This window comes from Schistocerca piceifrons, chromosome 4 (genome assembly GCF_021461385.2).
Source record: "Schistocerca piceifrons isolate TAMUIC-IGC-003096 chromosome 4, iqSchPice1.1, whole genome shotgun sequence".
In the NCBI taxonomy this organism is placed as follows: domain Eukaryota; kingdom Metazoa; phylum Arthropoda; class Insecta; order Orthoptera; family Acrididae; genus Schistocerca; species Schistocerca piceifrons.
In genome coordinates, this window is record NC_060141.1 from 201,446,448 (window position 1) to 201,473,190 (window position 26,743).

Here is a 26,743-nt window from a genome sequence, read left to right on the forward strand (position 1 = left end):
CCATAGATGTTAAGTCCCATAGTGCTCAGAGCCATTTGAACGGCCAGAGGTGGTTGTTCTGGGTACTTATTTCTCAGGATCTATGCACCCAAATTGCGTGAAAATGTAATCCCATGTCAGTTCTAGTATAATATATCTGTCCAATGAATACCCGTTTATAATCTGCATTTCTTCTTGGTGTAGTAGTTTTAATGGCCAATAGTGTATTCTTTTCTCAGCCAGTACCAGCTGGAAAAAAGACAGTTTGTGTGGACTCCGTACAGTATTCGTGCTACAGCCCCTATCCTTTCAGGAAGTTCTGATAGATGGTGGCTCTATACATAGCTTTATAAATGGTGTCTGTAACGGAGGGGCGTTGGAAGCAGATAGATGTCATTGAGTTTCTTTTAGCACGTGCACAATGTCTAAGGAGACCCGGCAGTCAACAAAAGCACGGTGAGTCGTTCGGCAAGGCGTCTGTCATCATCGTAAGACTGTCGCGCAAATCTGTCCAATCTCCCCGTGTCGGCCGGCCGAACACAACTGTAACTCCTGGAATGTTGGAACATTCGGATACTCTCATTCGAGGTGATCGATGAATCACAAACACCTTGCTGTTCAACTGGTTGCCTCTGCTGGAGGCACTGACACACTGATTCATCGGTTGCGGTACTCAAAGTTTTGTGTCCACTAGGTTCCTCTACGCCTGACACAAGACCATAGAGGGCAATGAAGGACCATCTGTTTGGTCCAGTGAAGAATGCACTCCGTGGGAAGCAGTGCGTGGATGATGGGGAGGTAATTGATGCAGTAAGACGTTGGCTCCGACGTCGCAGAGTAGTCCCATAAGATCCAATGAGTACGACACTTACTATATCGTAATATGTTGTTAAAGATATACTGAACTGTCGATGTTACCATCAACTTATAAGCTTTTTATCCTTGGTGTGCACTATCTTTGCTACGTGCACAGACAGTATCTTTAGTAAATGTATTTTCGCGACAAAGGACTTAGCTCCACATGTTGTCAGTGCATCTGAACTTATATGAGTGATAGAACGATGGTGACATCGACAGTTCAGTATATATTTAACAACAATTACGATGTAATAAGTGTCGTACACATCGGATCTTGTGGGACTCTCACAGCGAAAAGGCTGCATTTTGACGACGGCATGTACTCATGTCAGATAGTTTTATATTCTGACAGACTGTAAGTAATGTATATTTCTCTCCAATTTTTATAATTGAGCTACTTTCTTAATGAAATGTTTGCTTAATTATGTATATAGGCCCTGTGCTTCACTTTTGTATTCTTGTGTTTAGGTAACTTTTGCAGTGTTACTTGAAAATGGCCATAAGGCCAAAATTGCAACAGTAACAATAAATATTTTATACAGTTTACGGCGACTATGATGTCTTTTAAGAAATATTATATGACTGTGAATCCCAACCATAAGAATCAAATCATGGGTTAATATGGCCTTTCCATAGATACCTTGCATATACGGTACGTTGAGGCCCGCAAGCCACCGTACCTCGGCTACGTCTATGGCACATGGTACAAGGGGAAAGGGGGGGCGGGGGGAAGGGCACATACGTTATTATGCCAACTGAAATTTACGGATAATCTTCCCGATAATATCGGCTGCCGCGACAACTGTCTTCCTGTTGCAATTCTGATGGCCAGAAGTGCGCTTAAACTTCTCCTGTCTTCATAGCTGCCGAGAAAATATGATGCGGGTAGAAGTGACAGCAATCCGTTCCGGTTGAAGAAGAAGCAGCCACGTTCTCACGCGACCAATAAAGCCAACAGCTGCGGGCGGTGGGAGTCAACTTCTCCTCGCGTCGCCCCCGCTCAGGCATCGCTCAGAGGTGACTCAGGAATCCTGGGAGGCGGCGGCCACCAGGCAAAAGTCGTACGTGCGAGAACACAAAGCGAGTGTCTCGTTTGCATACGAATGCTGGCGTTTACAGCGGACTGACAGCCGGGACGAAACGGGGAGTGGCTGACCACAACCGTCCATACCTTTCACTGCGCAAGAACGGCTATGCACCACGAGGACACTATGTCTGGAAAAGTTCAAGCTAATCCGTTTCCACACATATTTTTTTATCAGAATGTTGGCGCTTATTAGAGAAAATCGTCGAAATGTAAGATGTGCATTGGTACCTACGGAATAATCCTTTTAACCACCGAGGGGAACGGGAAGGGGGGGGGGGGATGTTTCTACGTGTCACACGTAAAGAGTCAGGTGATTGAAATAGGTGTCCAAGTCAGAGATTTGTGAGAGCCCATTCTGAATCTGTGTTCTAAAATTACCTTGAGCGGTTGGAGAACCGACAAGGGCACCAAAAAACTTATCTCCTGGTAATGAAAAGATGCAAACTGCGGTTCAATTACGGTGGCCATTTGAGACACAATGGCTAAAATTGTGTACATTAAATTTTACTCTTTCTTAGTTGGAACAGAAATATTTTTCCCCCGTGGAAACCGCATGTACACGTTAGTGAATGTTCAATCTTTTTATCATGTGCAAGTGCTGCTAAATGTTGGGCTTCATTATAAAAACATCAAGTTACTGTAGCAGCACGCAGCAGCTGTGACCGACTGAATATAAGGAACTAGTTACTAGGTATGTACCAAAAAATGGTTCAAATGGCTCGGAGCACTATGGGACTTAACTTCTGAGGTCATCAGTTCCCTAGAACTTAGAACTACTTAAACCTAGCTAACCTAAGGACATCACATACACCCATGCCCGAGGCAGGATTCGAACCTGCGGCCGTAGCGGTCGCACGGATCCAGACTGTAGCGCCTAGAACCGCTCGGCCACCCCGGCCGGCAGGTATGTACCACCGCGTATATGAATGTTATTGTTATATTGCAAGGTAGTTATTGAATGACCAGTTTACTTATTACAACAGGGAATATTTCAAAATTAGTTGATTTAGTCCATAAAAAGAAGCGAAGTGTAAAAAGCATAATTTGAAAATAGGTAAATATTTTTGTATAAATCTTGTATTTAAAATCATTAAAAAATCACCTAATAGCATTACAGCATGAAAGAGAAGTTTTCTTCCTCCAGAAAGAAATAAGATCTGAAAGGGATAGAAGAGATAATCTGTGGCCATAACGCTGTTACAGCATCAGTAACTTTAGATGTTAAAAAGAATGTTAAGAAAGGTAGGAAAATATTTCTGTTTAACAACTTACAAAGGAAACAGATTCTATTTTTATTTATTTATTTATTTATTTATTTTTCAGGACAGTGAAATTGTAGTTTACGTCCCTCGAAAAGAAAACGTGGTGTATCAATCCATAATGTACAGACAGGTACACAATACATTTTAAAAGTCGAGAAAATTTGTCAGAAACGAGTGTGATCCGATGTGTTTCATCCAGGGTTTTAGACCTTACGAAAGGAAAGAGAGCATCACAGGCTAAAGCGAACTGAAACGCTTTTTTTTTTTTTTTTTTTTTTTTTTGTGAAAGCTGGTCGAAAACAAAATGAGCATAAAGAGAACAGTCCAACAGCAATCATTGACTTCCTAAACATTTAATGAACAATAATAAGCGGATTTCGTCGTATATTAAGCCAGTAAACTCAGTGATCATATTGTCACCTAAAACGGAAAATGGCAAAGAATGATATATTGGATTCGGTATTTCGAAAGATCGTAACATAATCTATCCAGTCATCAAACGACCGCCGTAATGGCATACAGTATAATGATGTAACTGACTACGGAAGAGCCGGCCGCTGTGGCCGAGCGGTTCTAGGTGCTTCAGTTTGGAACCGCGCGACCGCTACGGTCGCAGGTTCGAATCCTGCCTCGGGCATGGATGTGTGTGATGTCGTTAGGTTAGTTAGGTTGAAATAGTTCTAAGTTCTAGGGGACTGATGACCTCAGATGTTAAATCCCATAGTGCTCAGAGCCATTTGAACCATTTTGACTACGGAAGAGAAGATCTTGAAAGAGCAAACATAACAGGAGCTCACCAGGATACATCTGTGATGCTGTATGAGTTACACGATCGAACGTGTTCTACTTTTAGCACCAGTAAATGATAGGTCGCTGGAACCATGAAGGCTACCAAGTGATTGGAGGAAGGGTGCAGATCTTTAAGGTTTTCAAAAAGGACTGATCAGCGTGAAAGTAAGACCCTAAATTAAAATCCTTATGGGGTAATTTGCTGCTGTGATAATTCACTGATAGTAACCGATATTGTATGCTACAAGTTTAAAATTTTCCTTGTTCCTCCAGCAAATATGGGACTTTTTATGTAAGTACTCTCTACTTTTGCAGCACCACCGTCGATGAAGAGCACTTGCGCTCAGTTTCTGTATCGATTGCCTACCAATTGACCCGTGTTTACTGCCTTAGTTTATTGCAAACCTGATCGACTGTGAACTATAATTTCTGTAAAAAATACGCGAACGTTGTCGAAATTGATTGGCAGATTGGTAAATTTTATGGAGGAGGAAACGTTACGACCGATGGTGGTCGTATTCGAGAGTGGAACGTTACCCATCCTGTCCGCCAGATGATTTGTGTGGTATATGCAGAAAATAAAAACGGTCCTATCAGATTGGTCTGGGCGATTCACGACGATAGACCTGTCTCTGATGAACACTCGCCGTAAAAGGACAACATACTGGACTCGTAGACGCCGGCCGAAGTGGCCGTGCGGTTAAAGGCGCTGCAGTCTGGAACCGCAAGACCGCTACGGTAGCAGGTTCGCATTCTGCCTCGGGCATGGATGTTTGTGATGTCCTTAGGTTAGTTAGGTTTAACTAGTTCTAAGTTCTAGGGGCTAATGACCTCAGCAGTTGAATCCCATAGTGCTCAGAGCCATTTGAACCATTTTTGACTCGTAGACGGCCAGCTAGCCGCGCGGTCTGACGCGTTGCTTCCCGAGCGGGAAGGCGTGTCGGTCCCCGGCACGAATCCGTCCAGCGGATTCGTGTCGAGGTCTGGTGTGCCGGCCAGTCTGTGGGTAGTTTTTAAGGCGGTTTTCCATCTACCTCGGCGAATGTGGACTGGTTCCCCTTATTCCGCCTCAGTTACACTGTGTCGGCGATTGCTGCGCAAACATCATTTCCACGTACGCCACACCATAATTATTCTACCACGCAAACATTTGGGGTTACACTCGTCTTATATGAGACGTACCCGGACGAAGGGGGGGGGTGGGGGGTGGGGGGGCCTCCATTGGGGGGCCGAACCACACAATAATTCTGGTTTCTGCGTGGGGCGGCAGTGGGGTGGGTGGACTGCTGTGGGGTTGTAAACCACTGAGGGCTACGGCAGGACGAAGCCTCTCCGTCGTTTCTAGGTCCCCGGTTTGATACATACATGCTTGCCTCGGTTACTTACGAAGTCTTCGAGCCACTCACATGCCTGGGAACCTATTCCGTATTATAGTCGTACCTTCGCTAACAGTGGCTCGCCGAATTGAAGCCATTAGCGAAACTGTAGGTTTTGCTATATGCCAAATTTTTGTCCAGTGTGTCTATAAAATCATTATTTACTTTAAGAAACACGTATCCCGATGAAGTAGATCTCGCTTTGGTACAAATTTAATGGTCAGCCTGAGACGAAACGACATAATGACACGTATTCGACATTATCAGTGGAATGCCACCATCTCTGACCGACCTCACACCAGCACGATACACTGTGGTGTGTGTGTGTGTGTGTGTGTGTGTGTGTGTGTGTGTGTGCGTGCGTGTGTGTGTGAACGTGCGCAATCGCGCGGCGGCCATCAGAACGCCTGTCCGTTGACGGCGCCGGCATGACAAGCGGTCTGGTCCGCCGAGGGTCCTCGACTCTTCCCCGCTGTTCCGGGAAGCCGCGTATCTGGGATCTGCCGGCGCCGAATAATTTGTCCGGCGCGGCCATCCCCGGCGGCGAGTTGTGGAGCGGCGGCTCTCAACTGGCCTCGTGGCGGACAAGCCGCACACCTTGCGTTGCTTTTACTGACGGAACACACTTTACCCTCATATTGTGTCGTAGAAAGGTCAAACGTGAGACTATATGTCTTTTCAACAGACTACTTTTAGAAGTTAGGACGCGTTACCGTAAAACACTAAATCAACGATACTACCGACGTTTCTGTCATCTCTGCAACGTTCCTCTTCAGTGACGAAAGTGCCCTGAGTTGGAATGCTGCAAAAATCTACCAAACGCTCGTTGTATAATTGTTTTAATATTTGATAATGACGCACCCCTAACACTCAAACAGATTTTATTCAAATTGGCTCTGGCCGTGTAAGCCTACAAACTTGTTGTTATGGTCTTCAGTTCGTGGACTAGTTTGATGCAATTCTCCAAGCTACTCTATCCTATGCGAGCATCTTCATCCCCGAGTAACTTCTGCGACCTACATCCTTCTGAACCTGCTTAGTATTCATCTCTTGGTCTCCCTCCACGATCTCCGCCCCCCCCCCCCCCCCCCGCGCTTACCCCCAAAACTAAACTGGTGATAACTTGGTGTCTCAGAATGTGTCCTATCAAACGATCACGCCTTTTCGTCAATTTGTGGCACAAATTTGTTGTCTCCGCAATTCTATTCACGAACTCCTCATTAATTACGTGGTTGACCCATCTAATCTTCAGCATTCTTCTGTAGCACCGCATTTCAAAAGCTTCTATTCTGTTTTTGTCTGAACTGTTTATCGTCCATGTTTCACTTCCATACATATCTACACTCCAGATAAATAAATTCAGAAAACTGTTCCTAAAATGTAAATCTATATTTGATGTTAAGAAATTAATCTTCTTCAGAAATGCTTTTCTCGCCATTGCCAGTCTACATTTTATATCTTCACTAATTGTACCATCATCAGTTATTTAACTGCCCAAACAGCAAAACTCATCTACTCTTTCAAATGCCTCGTTTCCTGATCTAATACCCTAAGCATCACCTTATTTGATTCGACTACATTCCATTATCCTTGTTTCGCTTTTTTTATTTTTGATGCTCATATAATATCCTCCTTTCAAGACACTGTCCATTCCGTTCAACTGCTCTTCCAAGTCCTTTGCTATCTCTCATATTATTACAATGTCATAATGGCATCAGCAAATCTCGAAGTTTTTATTTCTTCTCTCTGAACTTTAATTCCTACTCCAAATTTTTCTTTTGTTTTCTTCACTGCTTGTTTAGTGCACAGATTGAATAATATTGGCAGTAGGCTACAAGTCTCTTATCAGCCACTGCTCTCGTTTTATGCCCTCGACTCATATAGCTACCGTTTGGTTTCTGCATAAGTTATTAATAGCTTTACCACCGCTACCTTCAGAATTTCAAAGCGAGAATTCCAGTCAACATTGTCAACAGTATTCCCTAAGTCTACAATTGCTATAAACGTAGGTTTGCCTTTCCTTGACCTATCCTCTAAGATAAGTCGTCCATTCAGTATTACCTTTCGTCTTCCTACATCTCTCCCGAAATCAAACTGCTCTTCCCTGATGTCGGCTTCTACCCGTTTTCCATTCTTCTGTAAGGATTTCGTGTTAATATTCTGCAGCCGTGACTTATTAAACTGATAGTCCGGCGATTTTCACATCTATCAGCAACTGCTTTGCCTGGAATTACAATTACTACATTCTCCTTAAAGTCTGCTAGTATTTCACCTGTCTCATACGTGTTGCACACCAGGGGCGGTGAACACGAGACATGACCTTCGTTGTTTGGTCTCCTAGAACACGTACTCAGCATCAGCATCTCGAGAACGATCCACGACTGAAACTTACAGAGGCAGAAAAGGGTAGAGGGGGTTTGTTGGTGCAAACCGAACGGGCTCTGTGCAGCTGGATGTAGATGTATACACATTAATGCAGACTATGGTCTCTTCGGCCAGGAGAGGACCAATGCATCGTTACTGATTTATAATTATTACTTCATTTTCCTGTATGACCAATGATAATGACCCAATGGAATTTATTTGAACCTCTGTGTATTCAGTTAGGTTGTTAGAGCATGTTTAACTCCACAATATTGAACGATTGCCCAAATCGCCTTTTTCTGGCGAGATTCCCTCAGCTGTACTATGTACATGTCTGGACTCCAATCAGGTAGCCACGTTGCCTATATGTACCGCTCATCCGTTTCTTTACATCAGGGCTGGGAATGTTTTGGTATCAGTCTTTATTCCCGGCATCATCCCCAAGAGCTTAGTAGTTTCCGTCTTTTCCTCTTATTATCATGTTGCCAACTCCATTGAACTGTCCGACGAATTTCGATTTCAATATGTATCCTATCCCGAATACCAGTCACTGGGTGACTTTGACAATTTTGATAAAATCGAAGGTTAGTTTCGTTATGCTATATGGAGGGTGAAAAACAAATTCACACATCTGACGTCACAACGGAATTACTTACGTAATAGCAATGAGAAAGTCTACAAGAAAATTTCCTCCTTGTGGTATTCCCGGTAGAAGCTGGGCGTCAAAGAATGTAACTTGGTAACATTGTGACAATATGTACAAGTTTCTTCGTGCACTTCGATGTAATCTAAGTTGTAATGTAATAGATGAAGTGGTACGATGAGGTGGAGATCAGTGTTTAACGTCTCGTCGACACCGAGGTCATTAGAGAGAGAGCCCAAGCTCGGATTAGGGAAAGACAGAAGGAAGTCGACCGTGCCCTTTTAAAGGAACCATCCCAGAATTTGCCATAAGCGATTTAACGGAATCACGGAAAACCTAAATCTGGACGGCCGGACGCGAGTTTGAACCGTAGTCCTCCCAAATGCACTTCCATTGTAGTAACCACTGCGCTACTTCGTTCGGTAAAGTGGTACGAAACAGTACGTTCAAAAGACACGGCTACTTAGTGCTTATGGTTGAAGATAATATACCTAGAAAAAGTCTTAGAGTAATGTAGATGATAACAGAACGAGAAAGAGAAGGAGATGACTGAAGAAGGAAAGGCAATGCTGAAATTGGAAAGCGTGGAGGGGTGTATGCGTGTTAAGAGAAAACTCGAAAGCCATATACGTATTTAAAAGTGGAATAATAAAAACGACTGTAGTTTTATTTCTGTGTTAGTACTGAGCAATAGCAAGTGTTTTGTACAATACGTCCCGTAATTTTTGCGTAACGACCCCCCTCATGGAGCACTCTGACCCAATAATCTGCGCAACGCTGCCACACCACCCTGACTGAACATACTTGCAGAGAATGGGATTACAGGCTGCCAGATTTCCATTCTCTGATGTCCATTTTCCACCTAACGCATGTACAGGAAGAAATTTTGTTACAAACTTTTTTTTTTGCATGCTAGTGTGCAATGACTCGTGATGACAAGTCAGAATGAGTCAACTTACCTTATTCTGTAAATAGATTATGGCTGTAGTTCTATTAATGAGAATGACAACATCTTGCATACCAGTAGACCTGTTGGAGATATTTATAGCGGCCTTCTTTCACCGAGTGAGAAAACAGGTTTAAGAATTTAAGAAAAATGGCTGGCTAATGCACTGAAATATGAATAAACTGAGTTTAATAAACTTCATTTTTCTACGTCTCTACTGAACCACGAAAAATAGTCTAATTGCTCAAAATTAAATTTCCTGTGGGCATACAAAGTTTGCACCTCTTTATCGCCTCACTTACACACAATATGATATTAAATAAAAGTGCTCCAACAAGTTGACAAATACGTCAATGTTTCTCCATCTGTAAAAGAACACTTAAAGACTAACACGCCAGTAAACATTCCGTGAAGACCGTAATTACGTTTTCTTGGAGAAATGAAGGAGTAGTATGCTCAAGAGTTGTTTCTGATCACTGCGTCAAAGAACTTAGCTGGTCAGTTTGAATTCCGAAAAGGCATCTCTCTGAAACAGCTATTTATATACTGACGATAACATTTTGAAGAAATGAAAACACCACCACACGGATTTATTTGTGATGAATCTACCACATTATTTTAAAAATGTCGAAGAAATAGCTAATTTTACTTGTAAAGCAGATTATGTTATTTTTTAGCAAAACAGCATAATTACATAATCATGTAAGTCATGCCAGGATAGTTTTCATGAAAGATACTAAGTTTTCCACCAAAGAGACGTAAGTGACATTATCTGTACAGTATGAGGTAGTAGATTAGGTATGATTCTCTCCCTGAGCCACTTTTCAAAATTTAAAAAGCTCATGTCACTGTGATAATCCCCTGTTTTGTGGCGGGATTTAAACTTTATGCAGGCAGTCGGCAAAAACCCTACCTCTCCGCCAGCCAGGATGACGATAGTTCTCCTTCCTTTCGAAGCAGGTTTCAACATATTATCCTGAAGTGAATTGTCACTCGATCAGTACAATGCTGTATGACAAGTGTGACCTTAATGTCTTGTCCACATAGACAAATGGATGACACTCATGTCTGTACTCTCGGATACTTTTTAAGTAAGCATTTCTTTTAGACCTGATACTGCTTTGTTGCAGGTGAACTTTGCGGTTATTCGCCGTCTTCTTCCACCTGAACCCTGCAGTGCGAATAATTTCACGAGCCGGCCGGTGTGGCCGTGCGGTTCTAGGCGCTACAGTCCGGAACAGAGCGACCGCTACGGTCGCAGGTTCGAATCCTGCCTCGGGCATAGATGTGTGTGATGTCCTTAGGTTAGTTAGGTTTAATTAGTAAGTTCTAGGCAACTGGTGACCTCAGAAGTTAAGTCGCATAGTGTTCAGAGCCATTTGAACCATTTAATTTCACGAAGCTTATTTATAATACCTTCAAAACTGATTAACCTCTGCAGCTTTTTACCAACTTCCGTCAAAGTGGATGGCCGAACGGAAGTAAACGATACACCAGTTCCTTCGGTCAATGGTTTCAACGTGGATTTTAGTTTGTGGAGCACCTAACACACCTTCTTTCTTCATGCACTAGTAGACACTTGGAACCGCTTCTCGTGTTTAACCATGAAGAACTTTGCCCTTTAACTTGCTTTGTACTAGTGGCATCATCGACTTCCAATGTGTTCTCCCAGAACATTTACTGGTGGAGCGCTCCACCTAACTCGATGGCGATCGACTGAGCTCGGTCTACTGTGCAGCGTGCCTACGCTGTTCGCGTCGATTTGTATAAACTGTACACTGCCCTCAACGTAAGCTCCCTCTCTCTCTCCTACGATATTTTGGGCTTACTCATTTAGAGGAAAACTGATTCTTTGCAAGAGAAAATTCAGAATATATGAATTCATAACTGTACATTTTGCAGCAGCATCACTGATGCATCAAGATTTGAGAGTCACAACTACTGCACTACGCTGAATCTGCGTTTCATTCAGGAAGGACTAAAGTACGAGGCTATATCTGTCTACCTGCATATGTATTCCGCAAGCCATTGTATGCGACTTGGCTGATTCCTTCGCGGACAGTACATGAAAGGCTAGTTGTATCTCCGCGTATAAGCAAAATGTCCTGTAGTTTTCCCATTACAGTTATTCCACTGGATACATGCAGCAGTAAGTAATAGGTTTCTTGGCTAATAGGAATGTGACCACTAGAAAATCAGAGTAAGACCGTCCGCGATGCATAGCTTCTTGCTTTCCGCGTCTTTCAGGAGAGTTCGGCGAACAAATGCGGTCGAAACACACAGCTCTGCTTTGGATCTTCTTCGGATATGGCCGATCAGATACTCAGTCCGTCGAAGTACGTTCGCATAACAGATTTTCCTGGGCGAATTACTCTTCGTGAAGATTGTTGTTGCGGTCTTCCGTTCGAAGAATAGACAGCTGCAGACCTCCACACTAATTATCCCAAAAGTCATTCCACTCCATTCCGAAACACTGGTACAGCATCCATGGTAAGGCTATAGAGAGAAGGGTTTATTAGTTGTTCATTTGTGACGCGTTTCGCCTGTATTGAAAGGCATCTTCAGACCATCTAGGAACATTATGAAACCCATTACAAATATAACGGCCACTCACAAACAAAACCACGTAACAGTTGTTTAACCCTACAACATAAAATTACAGGTTCTAAATTGTGTTTGGGGGAGGGAGAGGGGAATTTTAACCGAAGAGTGTACTAGCTCACGTAGTATGAAATACAAAATTTAGCACTTACTGAACTGTTGATAAGTAATCATCTCATTAAATTATGGAGCCAAGAGCATAAAATTACACCAGGCAAGAATGGGCCAAGCGCATGTCTAACGCTAAAATACGGTACATTGTAGATGGTCGCAATTTTCGCGTAAAACAAGAACGACATTAGGTCGAATAGAAGATTATCAGCAATAGCCATAAAAGAGAAACAGGCGAAAGCCTACCTTGCGAAGCTTTACAGTAATGTGGTAACACACCACAAGTCAATAATGGTTGCAAAAGAAAACTCTCATATCTTAAAAATCAAATGTGACTTTTTTAAAATACAGGTTCTGTCAACAACATAAAAAATTATCTGTAAAAGGAAAACAACACTGTTAAAATACGTAAACCATGACTTTATGCAACAGAAGGATGCAAACCATTTTCATGCCAAAAGATCTAAGACACAGATATTATTTGACTTACAACATGGAGACTACGTACCTTAAACACAAAATAGGACCTGTTTACATCTGTCACACATGCACAACCTTACGTGCTAGCACTGGTGTGACTAGATGAACAGTAAGGCCTATGGTGTCGTAATACCGGAAGATCGCCAGGTGGCGAAGCTACGGTTTCTAACAATGGAAGAGTGTTTGTAAATAATCGGAAAGAATGTTGGCCGTCTGAAATAATATAAATTATGAAGATGCGTATCATAACATCGAGAAACGCATGATTTTTCGACAAAAACTGTTGGTTTAAGAGCCTATGAAATTTGAAGTGAAAATGCTTCGAAATTTCGAATTCCTCAGCAAATTTAATTTTCGCTCTTTATTTTCTACGTGCAGGATCACAAGATTTTCCAACCTAGGGGATTGATGGCCTGAAACGTTCAGATGTTCATCGAAGGGGACTATTTTCTAATCTGCGTTTTTTTCGTTAGCAAGTGTTCACTGAATGTTACAGTAAATGACCTCCAAGTCTGTCCTATATATATCCGACCGGACGTTCTGGGCACCTAATTTTATAAAGTCCCGATTTCAAAAATAAATTAGTTGCTCGTTATGGAGGAGGGCATATTGAATCGAGCTACCCCGAGAGAAAGTAGTCTTGACGTTAGTCTGTTTACATAAGTTATAGGCCCTTTTTCTTATAATTTAGCAACGTTATGCAAACATACAGTTGTACCACTCTACTTTAAGAGAAAGCCACTAACTATTGTAACATATGACTCATAACCCGAGTGATGTGCACGCTACTTGATATTTTCTGTCGAACATTATGGCCGAATATTCTTTGCAATCGTTAATATCTTTAGTTTACGAGGTTTTATTTCTTGCATACGAGTCTCTGTGGACGCTAGTCAGTTGTTACCAGATGGGCTAATAAGGCGAAAAAATAATATTAGTGGAACAAAATGCAATTTGTTTGCTTTTCACTTTTAATGGTGTAGCTGGGTTTCATAAGACTGGTGCTAGCTGAATTTGTGATCCGAGCAGATTCCTGCAGAGGACTTGCTAGGTCCCCAAAAGTGAAGCTGTAACCAGGATAAGAATGATTCACGGGCTGAAGAAATATGTTTAAAAGAGGACACTGAAGCTGTTTCTCCCCTATGTCTTCTATGATGTGGTTGAGTTAACTCAGTTATAAAGCAGTTGCAAGTGCACAGAATGTAACGTAAGCGCGCTGCAATAAAATATGTGCAACCGGCATAAGAGTGAGACGTCTTCACACAATGAATACAGAGGAATACGGCCGCGATGCCAACCCGTTGGCAGCACCATGTGGTGCTGGGTGCTGGGTGCTGTGTGCTGGGTTCTCGGTGCAGACCGGCGGCCGCTCGGTGCCTTGCAGGATTAAAATTCAAGGCCGGCCCGTCGTTTATCGCTGGCTGCTTCCTTTTTTGGGCGCCGCGGCGCGCGGAGTACGTACTGGATCATGCAACTTTCCTTTGTGACGCTGCGTGCGTACGAGCTGCGCCGACTCGCGCACACAATGCGCATTTCCTCCCCATTCTTATCTCTCCGCTGCTCGGCGATTCTGTACCCGCGGCAACGGGAATAAATTACGTTTACTACGTGCCAGGCCACTGAGGACAGTTAGTTGAAGCTAACTTTCACATTAGAAACCAAGAAAGGTTACTAAAACGGTTCTTATGTTATTACGCGGAAAAGCCAGTGCAGCAGTAACGCCGGATCCACGTCCAAGAATAAGAGGCACACAGCATACTAGCGACCCGCCCCGGCTTCGCGAGGTCAGCACTAAGCATCTACGACCGAGCGACTTGTCTAGCTTAGCGGTTATAAACTACATACACAAACCTTCCCAGTGAATCAGTCTATTAGAGACAAACGTATCCAAATACCTTCAATAACTTCTGGGAATTACGTACAGATAATCTCAGCGGAAGACTTTAATTTTTAATATGTGTACACTAAACATAACAATTCTCGCATGGTTTTGACGATTCGCGGGATTTTATATCACTTTAACATACTTTTGGAAAGGGTGTTATTGGTTGTGTTAACGATCGGCAGCATGCTTCACATGTTCAAAAAATGGTTCAAATGGCTCTGAGCACTATGGGGCTTAACTTCTGAGGTCATCAGTCCCCTAGAACTTAGAACTACTTAAACCTAACTAACCTAAGGACATCACACACATCCATGCTCGAGGCAGGATTCGAATCTACGACCGTAGCGGTCGCTCGGTTCCAGACTGAAGCGCCTACAACCGCTTGGCCACACCGGCCGGCGGTAAATAAGTGATGCGGTATTTGCAGAAGACTCAACGACAGTTCTGCTGCCTCCACCTTATACTTCGCGTAGGCATCATGAGAAAAATGAGATCAGAGCGCCTTCACCGGGACAGAAACATTTTGTTCTCCCCCACTGTGATTCATAGAAGACAGAGAGTCGCTGGTATTTCACGAAGTGCCGGCAGACACCGAATATACATTAATCTGAGGCGTTCAGTTGTAAGTACCGATGTATATTTCACTTGAAAATGACGTCAATGCGGCAAATTTGTGAAAAAAGACGAACACAGTAGTTACTCCACTCTGTAGTTCTCGAAATGAACGCCAGCTGGCTCTCGTCGTCCACGAGATGAGAAAACATAATACGTGCTGACGGTATATGAGAGGATTTTCACGACTAGACTGAAGGAAAATGGCTCCGAGCACTATGAGACTTAACATCTGAGGTCCTCAGTCCCCTAGAACTTAGAACTACTTAAACCTAACTAACCTAAGGGCATTATACATCAATGCCCGTGGTAGGATTCGTACCTGTGACCGTAGCAGTCGCGCGGTTCCGGACTGAAGCGCCTAGAACCGCTCGGCCACAACAGCAGGCGGACTGAAGGAATAGAAGAATCTTATGACACTGTTGTCTGGGACATTCTGAGAGGTTGTTGAGTTGTCCAAATGGAAAGGGCGGTGTGTTAGAAGTATCTGTAGCACATATGCGACTGTAAATGAATGTGTGTCTGTAGTGTGGTGCCATGGTTGTGTCGCACGATAATGAAAGAAGAGAGAGAATGGAGAAAAGAGCCAACACAAAGCTTACTTCTCTCTAATAGTACCTAGGGTACTATTCACTTTCTTTTAGAAGAGATGGTGGAATAATGTTCCTGCTCATTACACTTTGCGTCATTGACCTGATTATAAACCTCTCTGCAGTGTCAGTTCAATGGCGCGAAGTATAATAAGCAGAAGCCGGCCGCGGTGGCCGTGCGGTTCTAGGCACTACTGTCTGGAACCGCGGGACCGCTACGGTCGCAGGTTCGAATCCTGCCTCGGGCATGGATGTGTGTGATGTCCTTAGATTAGTTAGGTTTAAGTAGTTCTAAGTTCTAGGGGACTAATGACCTCAGATGTTAAGTCCCATAGTGCTCAGAGCCATTTGAACCATTTTTGTTGCGAGTTGTTATCACTGATGGTGATGGTAACTGATAAATTCTGCAAAGCAAGCGAGATACATAATTTGCAGGATATACGCTTCCTTTAAGTGCAAAGCATGCGCATGCCTGTATCACAACTGTCACTTGGAATCCTCAACAATGCTATCCCCGATCGTGCCTCGAAATGCGCGAACCGCCGTCGGATCGGACAGTAGTATGGACGGCGGTGGTAGACAGTAGGAAACTTTTCTACATATCCTTGCGAGAAACTCACACTGTCAACTGATCACAACAACAGATCGAGCACCTCAGATCCCGCTGTTAATACGCGGTCTACAATTTAGCTCATTTTTTTCTTTTTTTTTAAATCACAGCCGTATAAAATTTCTGAACGACTATTACCCAATAACATTTCATTTCCCCTCTACTACTTATCTCTTCGGCAACCTCGAATCTCGAAATGCAGTCTTCTTAGTAACCAGTCAACACGATTTTCTCTCCGGCACTAAAACCTTCCCTCAGAGTAACATCTAAACCCCGCATCCTCAATTATTTGTTCTACGCATATCAGTCCGTTCCTTCTCCTACAAGTTTTATCCCTGACGCCTTAACACATGTCCTGTCATTCTGACCCTTCTTATAATTAGTGTTCCCCCTCATTTCTTTCCTCTTCGGTTCGGCAGAGAAAGTCCTTATTCCTTATATTATCAGCCACCTAATGATTAGAATACTTCCATGTACTGTATCTCAAGCGCTTCGATTCTCTACATTCCCGGTTTTCCTATAGGCCTCTATTCATTGTCATACAACGCTGTGTTCCAGATGTACAATTTCATAAATTTCTTCATCAAATTCAGAGCTATGTTTGATACCGATAAACTTAGAGCGAGGAATACCATGTTTGCTTCATATGTCCTTGCTTCGTCCAACCAGCGTAATTTTTGTTCGAAGGTAGGAAAATGACTTCTTTTCGTCCACTGGCTGGCACTCAAGTCGAAAAGAGAGAAGATCAAAGCTTAACATCCTGTCGAAGAGGACATTACAGACGGAGCAGAAGCTCGGACAGGGTGGTGGCTCAGGGAAAGAAATGGCCTGTGTCCTTTCCTTACCTCTACATCTATAATTGTACTTCACAAGCCAAGTTATTCCGTGCCTGGTGAAGGGTACTTCGGTTCCCTCTTCCTTGTTCCACCCGCGAGCAACGTTCCCGAAGAACGCTTATTGGTGAAAATTTCTCTACGTCTATCTTTTCGCAAGGTATACGTAGAAGGCAGCAACATGTTGGTTGGACTCCTCTGGAAACGTAAGCTCTCGGAATGTTAACGCAAAACCATACCGTGAATCACAACGCATCTTTTGTAGCGCCTATCACTGGAGTTGGATGAGCTTTCCCGTGACACTTTCGTGCCTAGTAAAAGAACCTGTGACGAAACGCGTTGCTCTTTCCAAGATTTTCCTTAAACGTTTTAGAGAAATAACGGAAAGTCTGAATCTGGGTGGCCTAATTGACCATCACTCACATCCGTATTATGCAACCGCTATCCCAGAGCTCGGTACCAACTGCAGTTTGCCCAGCTAACGGCTTCCAGTGGAAACAAAAATTTGACTTTCAACACTCCGCGTGATTACTGAGCTAATTTTAAAGTTTAAAATGTCATAATCTACTCATTAAGATGTCCAATCTTATATTAAAAGCGTAGTACAATAAGACAAGTACTACCGTTAGAAACTTGTTTTTGATACAGCGTAACTGACAGAGGGCAGATACCTGGACTCAGCTCTTCCAGTAAACTTTGCACATAATTTCAAACCTCCAACAAATCTTTTCTCTTTCTTTTACACACCGCAAGTCGCTCCACGAAGTATGACGCAGTTGTATCCGACTGCAAGATTAGTGGCGAACGTTTTGAGCTCGCCACATCGTTTACGTATTTGTATGTGTGATACGGAGAAACGGTATGAAATGGAACGATAACGTGAAATGTGCATTAGGGACTGACAGCTCTACGCAAATGCCGCTGCTCCGTGTTGTTAAGTGAATGCCGTCGGGCATTACGTTGTCCGTTGTCAGAGGGAATGCCTGAAATGTGCCATGCTTCTACCGTCAACTACCGCTCCATTTTCAAACTCTGGTAATTCCCGTCGTGCAGCCATAATCACGCCGGAAACCTCTTCACACGAATCACTTGAATACACATGACAGCTCCCCCAATGCACTCCCCTTTTATACCTTCTGTACACAATACAGCCGCCATCTGTAAATATGCACATCGCTATCCTATGACTTCTGTCGCCTGAGGGTATTCGCAAAACAGTTTGCAGTCAGTAATGCTGAATGTACCTGCAGAAACTTAACATTCTATGGAACACATTCACGGAAATATGACGTCACAAAAATTTAGAGGGGTGAAAAATTAGATTTCGGTTAAAACTGCGCACCGTAAGACTTCAACATCATGCACGACCTTTTGATTTTTTGAGATCTTTACTACTAACTGTAATAGCAGCACACTTTGTAGACATTATCTGCTTATATTACTGAATGTGTCTGCAAAATTATATCACTGTACGATTCATAGTTAAGCAGATATGACGTCATAAATAGTGAGATGCGTGAGAAAATAGCTTTTGCTTAAAATAGAGCGCAAGTTGCCGAGTCTATATTCCTCCAGTGTTTCGTAATGAGACATTAGCGACTGCCAACAAGCATAATTTCTAACCTTTCCCCAACATTTTCTCGCTTGCGTGCTTAATAACGCAAATTTGATGTTTTTATGTCGTAAGTATTCAATATAATTATTAATATTATTATTCCAGAATGAGATTTTCACTCTGCAGCGGAGTGTGCGCTGATATGAAACTTCCTGGCAGATTAAAACTGTGTGCCCGACCGAGATTCGAACTCGGGACCTTTGCCTTTCGCGGGCAAGTGCTCTGCCATCTGAGCTACCGAAGCACGACTCACGCCCGGTCCTCGCAGCTTTACTTCTGCCAGTATCTCGTCTCCTACCTTCCAAACTTTACAGAAGCTCTCCTTAGTTCTGCAAGGTTCGCAGGAGAGCTTCTGTAAAGTTTGGAAGGTAGGAGACGAGATACTGGTAGAAGTAAAGCTGTGAGGACCAGGCGTGAGTCGTGCTTCGGTAGCTCAGATGGTAGAGCACTTACCCGCGAAAGGCAAAGGTCCCGAGTTCGAGCCTCGGTCGGCCACACAGTTTTAATCTGCCAGGAAGTTTTAATATTATTATTGCCAATTATTTTTCCAATAATGCAGATTTCTATCATTTTATTGTTACATACTATTCCTTTGTACGCGTTGTTCCTGGTCCTAATCTAGTCAGGCTAAACAAGCAATATATACATAATGTCAAAATTTAACACAGTAACTCATTTGTAAATTAATCAGATGTTTGAAGATGTTTTATACCTGGTAGTTCGATTCTTGAAAGAGGCGAGGGTTTAGTGGTGTTTCACGAATCTATGCCGCGTAACGTCTGCTGGTACTTTAACTTCTGGCACTAAGCTATGTACTGATATTGCTTTCGAGCGCCTCTCAGAAAATTTTTTGTAGGGTTGTTATCTCGATAAAGGAAAGCTCAGCTACGAACAAATTAATCGCATGCCATGACGAAAACTTCTGGAGGACCACTGGGTGCATACGTTGGACACTCGTTCCGAACGCCGCATTAGGGAGTTACCCGAGACGCCAGATGCTGAGAAATCCCGTGGAAGCCCACAGCTGGTATCATCTAGCAGCAATCTCCGTCCTTTGGCGCCCCGAGTCCTCACATTTAAGATCTCCATTTTAACGTTGTTTGACAGTTGGTATCCGGGTGCCAGGGACGGGATTAGGACGACCGTCGACGATTAAGCTTGTAGCGTTCATAATCTGGCACGGAACACGAGGCGAGCTATTCGCCGACGGCTGCCTACAGTAGCGACGCTGGCTCGCGTCTAGACCTGGGCGTAGCGCTTACACCTTATAATTCCGCTGAATTAAGAGGATTTTAGCCGTCTGTGGGTATGGGCATCGTCGCCGTAGTTTAGCGCCGTTCTGGAACGACAGAATTAACAACAGCATGCACAGACCGAGATCTGGGAGGTCACAGGTAGCACGTAACGCTGTGTCCAGATAGATTCTGTAGGTGCTGGACTTCGCTTGATGAATTTAAACTGAGTAAGGTGCGTCAAGCGGATAAACTGTCATGGTATTATGTCACTGGCGATAATTCTAGTTTACACATTACGGAAGTTATTGAGCATTTTTAACATCAAAGAGGAAATATTACACAAGTTGACATTGATACATGGGAAATGATATTGCTAAACGGGGACAAACAGGACAGGACAGGACCCCCGAGAAATGCTTTGCGAGTTACACCCACTTGAAGTTCATAGGACACCTTGATAGGATTTTTCGACCAGAAAAAAGCGTTCGACAATGTACAGTGGTGCAAGGTGTTCGAGATTTCGAGAAAAATAGGTGTAAACTGTAGGGAAAGACAGGTCACATTTAATATGTACAAGAACCGAGTGGGAACTACACTAAAAGACTGGAAGACCAAGAACGAAGTGTACGGATTAAGAAGGGTGTAAGACAGGGGTGTAGTCTTTCGCCCCTACTATTCAATCTACTCATCGAAGAAGCAGTGATGGAAATTAAATTTAAAAAAAGGTTTAAGTGTGGGATTAAGTTTCATAATGAAAGAAAGTCACTGATAAGATTGACTGATGACACTGAGATCCTCAGTGAAATTGAAGAAAGATTATCTAATCTGCTGAACGGAAAGAAGAGTCTAATTAGCGCAGTACATGGATTGAGAGTAAATCGAAGAAAGACGGAAGTAGTGACAAGTGGCAGAAATAAGAACAGTGAGAACCATCGTAAGAATTGCGTAGCACCAAGTTGACGAAGTTAAGGTATTCTGCTACCTGGCAGCAAAATAACCCATGATGGACGGAGCAAGGAGGACATAAAAAGCAGACTAACACAGGTAAAGAGGACATTGCTGGCCAAGATAAGTTTACTAGTACGAAACAAAGGCTTAGCTTGAGAAATGAATTTCTGAGAATGTACGTTTGGAACACAGCATTCTGTGGCAAGAAAACATAGACTGTGGGAAAACCTGAACAAAAGAGAATCGAAGAATTTGACAAGTGCTACTATAGAAGAGTGTTGAAAATTTGGTGGACTGATAAGGTAAGAAATGAAGGGGCTGAAAGCACACATAAGAACACACAAGGCAAGTTAAGATATGCGGAACTGAGCTGGAGCGTCATCATATGGTAACCACATTACCTTCTGCACAACCAAAGACACGTCTTCCAACAGGAAAGACAGGCTCACCCGCAAGAAATGCAGATGTGGCTTACCTGTGAGACGTTTTGGAAGAATGACTGCTCCCACGAGTTGATCGCCGATCATTCCCGCCCACTTGAGCTGACGGTTGGCTGCCATCACTCCACTGTAACTCTAGTACAGGCAGAAAATTACCATTTGCCTGGTATGTTCGCATGTGCGCTTTAGTCACTAAAACCTATAATGCCAACGATCTTTTATCCCTACCTTCAAACCGGTATATCTTCCTTGCAACGCATTTTCAGCTATCTGTTGATGTATTCTTTTTTACTTCTCATCCTCTCAGGGAGCGTTTCCTGTAGTTTGCCCCTAATTAGCAAAATCACCCTATAGACCTAGTATTGGTAAGATGTTGGTACCAAGAGAGTTTTGTTTTTATTCTGCTGGAACGCAATAAAGCAAGTCACATATATGAAATACCTATCGCCTTAAGTATGTCAGAGACTGTCTCCGTGGTTGGAAATGTCTGATTGCCTTGCTGAGGAACAGGGTCCAGATTAACTCCAGGTACTGTCAGGGATTTATCCTTGGTTCAAATGGTTCAAATGGCTCGCAGCACTATGGGACTAAACATCTGTGGTCATCAGTCCCCTAGAACTTAGAACTGCTTAAACCTAACTAACCTAAGGACATCACACACAACCATGCCCGAGGCAGGATTCGAACCTGCGACCGTAGCGGTCACGCGGCTCCAGACTGAAGCGCCTAGAACCGCACGGCATTTATCCTTGGCTGGGACGGCTGGAACGGAATGTAATCAGTCACGTGGGGGCATCTGAATGATTGCTTGGTTCAAATGGCTCTGAGCACTATGGGACTTAACTTCTGTGGTCATCAGTCCCCTAGAACTTAGAACTACTTAAACCTAACTAACCTAAGGACATCACACACATCCATGCCCGAGGCAGGATTCGAACCTGCGAGCGTAGCGGTTACGCGGTTCCAGACTGAAGCGCCTTTAACCGCACGGCCACACCGGCCGTCTAATGATTGCTTGAATAAGAAGCAGCATCTACAAGGTATGGAAAACTGACAGTGGTTTTGAGAGCGGTGTGCTGATCCCACTGCCTTCCAAACCACATCCGAATGAAGCCATATGGCGGATGACAATACGGCTGCCATGGTGGCGTCGCGTAGTCTTCACGGCATGACTGGAGGGGTACCTTCATCTACATATACATTACTACTCTGCACTTCATACTTAAGTGACTGAAGCTCATCGAACCACTTTCACATTATTTCTCTACCGTTCCGCTCTCAAACAGCGTGTTGAAAAAACACTTAAGTCCTTCTGTACGTGCTCTGATATCTACTATTTTATTACGATGATCATTTCTCCCTGTGCAGGTTAGCGGAAACAAGTTTTTTTCGCTTTCAGAGAAGAAAGTTGGCGACTGAAATTTTGTGAAAGATATCACCGTAAAGAAAACCACCTTTGTTTTAATGATTGCCACTCCAACTGGCCTGTCGTATCGACACTCTGTTCCCTATTTCTCGACAGTACAAAAGGAGTTCTTTGGACTTTTTCGATGTCCTTCGTCAATCCCATCTGGTAAGCGTCCCATACCGCACAGCAGTACTGTATCAGAAGATGGAAAAGCGTCTCTTCAGTAGAGTCGTTGCATCTTCTAAGTGCTCTGCCAATAAAACGCAGGGAAAACCTGATTGGCTGGAGGGGTTCTGCTAATGTTTGGTGGATATCTGAAGGAAACTGAACAATTATAGAGTACTGTTACAGCACTTGCAATCCTTACTAAGTTGGGTGATAATAGAAAAGAAATAGATTCACAGGCACGTTGGTAGGATCGTAACAGGTTGATATAGCCCACACGAAAGTGTAACAGAGGTGCTATGGGAACTTACGTGGGCTTATTTGGAAGTAAGGTGACGTGGTTCTCGCGGAAACCTGTTGGATAAATTTAGACAACCGGTACTGAGGAAGCGTGTGCGACATTCCTGCTGCCTTCAACGTACATCTTGCATAGAAATCACGAAAGTAAGAGAGGTGGGCGCTTTCAGAGGCGCACAGGCAGTTACTTTTCCACAACTCAAGACATGAATAGCAAAGGAGAGGAAATCGTTATCATTGATACAAAGATCCTCCGCGGCGCTCTTGTTTGAGGTTTACATAATATGTAGCGGTAGCTGTAAAATTCAGCAGCTGAACTTTTATATAAGCATGTTCCTATGGTGGCTTTTTAGTAACGAAGGGAAAGGATGGTAGGCTTCGTCGACAGTGAGAACATTAGAGACAGGTCAGTAACTCACGTGGAGCAAGTAATCATCCATCACGCCATTAGCCTGTACGGTTGGTTCGGACTGGACTATTAGTGTCGTCCAGTTGTTAGTCATTTAGCATTCTCAGCTTAATTATTCTTGTAGGTCATCTTCTTTGCAGACGAACGCGCGGACCAACGCGGGAGAATAATGTTTTTTTATTGGACTTAAAGAAAACTGACCAATCAGAACTGAGTATTCTTCGCGCGTCTTTTCTCTTGGATATATAGGAAGCTTAGAGCAGTCTAAGGCAATCTGAGCCCAGCCTTTCAATGGTACTGTCGTGTGTAGTATGAGCTCCGAAGCAAGTTATAATTTGACGGTTTTAGTTGTGCAACATGTTTCAAAAGTGTTTTAAAGTGAAGTCATATTTATTCCAGTGGTTTTTTTTTAGGAGGAGGAGGAGGAGATTAGTGTTTAACGTCCCGTCGACAACGAGGTCATTAGAGACGGAGCGCAAGCTCGGGTGAGGGAAGGATGGGGAAGGAAATCGGCCGTGCCCTTTCATAGGAACCATCCCGGCATTTGCCTGAAGCGATTTAGGAAAATCACGGAAAACCTAAATCAGGATGGCCGGAGATGGGATTGAACCGTCGTCCTCCCGAATGCGAGTCCAGTGTGCTAACCACTGCGCCACCTCGCTCGGTTTTTTTTTTTTTTAGGAAGTACGGATTTTGTAAGTAATTTTATGTAGGAGAAAAGACAGTAATTCTACGTGGGATACTGAGGAGATCGGTAACTAAAAACTGGAGTGAATTAGACATCGATTAACTCAATAGTATGGCGAGCACTTTCATTTAAGAACAATCTGTGCTTAGTAGTTGTTCAGATTTTGGGGAATACGTTACCATGAACTTGCTAACGTGAATGAAAGGGTTTGTGCATGACTGTGTGAAGACTAGCACGGGTTGGCAGTGAATGTGTACACTATCAAGGTTCAGAATATACCTAAGTTTTGCCAGTTATTTCCACCTTTCATTCAAAATTAAGACGTTTTCCCAATTCTTGTAATAATTACGTTGTATGCAGCCTGGCGCGAGTTGCAGTACGGTAGGTTTCTGCTCGGCTTTCCTACCGGCGATCTGCTGCAACGAGTTCACAGGTAGGTGCGGGTAATGGACGAAAGGAACCGTGCCGCCGCAAGCTCAATATTGACTACAGCAATATCTGGTTTATGAGGAGCAGTTCGACCACTGTCCTCCACTCCTTTTATCTCTGTACGCACAGCCATTGTGCTAGCTGGACTGCTGGGAGCACTTTGGTTCTCACAAGTGATTCCTTCCTCCGATTTCATACGATATTTTAGAGATGTTCTCCTAAATTCTAGGCGGTCCCCATCCTTCAGTGCACAAGGTCTGGGTGGATGTGCTTTCGCTTTTCCAATTGATAATCATGTCACCGACAGTCGACTTCAGCGGTTTTAGAAGGGTTGAAATGCCCTGATGGATTTCTTACGTTATTATTAATTAAAATGGGTAAAATTTGCAAAGACACGCAAATACAAATGCAAACACCAATATAAACACAAAGCTGATTTACAGTACTCTGGTCCTAGTTTTTATTATTGACACCGTTCTTTCAGTGCGCTATTTTGTATGATACCTTCGTAGCAGAGTTCACACACGCAATTTTCATTCGGCGGGTGTAATCTCTTGTTTTAGCAGAACTTGTGGAATCCATGCTCTACAAACCGTGTCACCACGTGTCAGAGTTCGTAGTTTGTTTCCACTCCTGTGTCATTATGGCGTCCGTTGAGCAGAAGTCGCTCCAGTAAGAGTTGTGTTTTTCTATGAGTATTTGGTGTGTGTTTTCGTAAGCGCTGGTGTTGGAAAGGGGCATCTGCATGCTGATGTCTTCTACGGGAAAGGTTCCATTCATTAAGACGTAAGCCAGTCTTGAAGCAGCTGTCTCCCGACGCATAGGATACGTTTTATACAGTGGGATTTGTCTGTCTCTAGTGTTGCTAAGTCACTGACTTTAGGTGTGTCCCAGATTAAGTCTATCCAGTGATTAGACAACTTTCGAAATCTGTGAGCTCTCTTGACCTATCCGTACTGCAGTTACAGGTTTTCTGCCCACAACACAATACTCTCCGCCTCCTTTCATACTTGCGTGTCCGCTTCTCGTAACATGTAGCGGTCATTTCCGCTTTACAATAAGGTATTATATTGTATTGTATGTTAACCGCTGCAGCCGCAGTGGTCCACAACCCCACGACGACTACCGCAGTCCATTTCACCCCTCCGCCGCCCCACACCGAACCCAGGGTTATTGTGCGGTTCGGCCCCCGGTGGACCCCCCAGGAAACGTCTCACACCAGACTAGTGTAACCCCAATGTTTCCGTGGTAGAGTAATGGTGGTGTACGCGTACGTGGAGAACTTGTTTGCGCAGCAATCGCCGACACAGTGTAACTGAGGCGGAATAAGGGGAACCAGCCCGCATTCGCCGAGGCAGATGGAAAACCGCCTAAAAACCATCCACAGACTGGCCGGTTCACCGGATCTCGACACAAATCCGCCGGGCGGATTCGTGCCGGGGACCAGGCGCTCCTTCCCGCCCGGAAAGCCGTTCGTTAAACCTCACGGCCAACCGGGCGGGCTTACACTAAAGTCGTCGGCACACGGACCGTGCATCCGAACGTTGAGCGTTGAGCGTGCCGAGTTTCTGACGTCATAGCGTGAAATAGCACGTTCGGGAGTCTTTCCGAACGTGCAGAGCAATATATGGCATGTCAGATATTGTGAGCGTGCGTGTGAGCGTTGACCAATGAGATGGCACAACGCCAGCTACGTCACACGCACGCCGTCTCCCTTCAGTACAGAGTTGCGGGGCGCCATATTGGCATTCATTTCAAGCCTATATGTATATACGCCGCTTCTGAACACCAGCAAATTAGGAATAACTGGAAAACCTGTTGTTAACTGTGTGATTTGTTCCAATAAAATAATAAGAAACATCATATTCGTTGCATAAGAATTATTGGAACTTGCGTATTATGGGAGTAGGCTATTTGAAGGCAGCGACACGCTGAAGATCCACACAAAACGCAAAGTTGTTGGTACAATTTGTTACAATTAAATTTCAATTAGTAACATATCTACGATTAAGGTTTTTCAGAAAGGGTAACATAATATAGTTAGATACAAAAGGCGTGTTGTTGGTGTAGCGTAGTGAGTAGC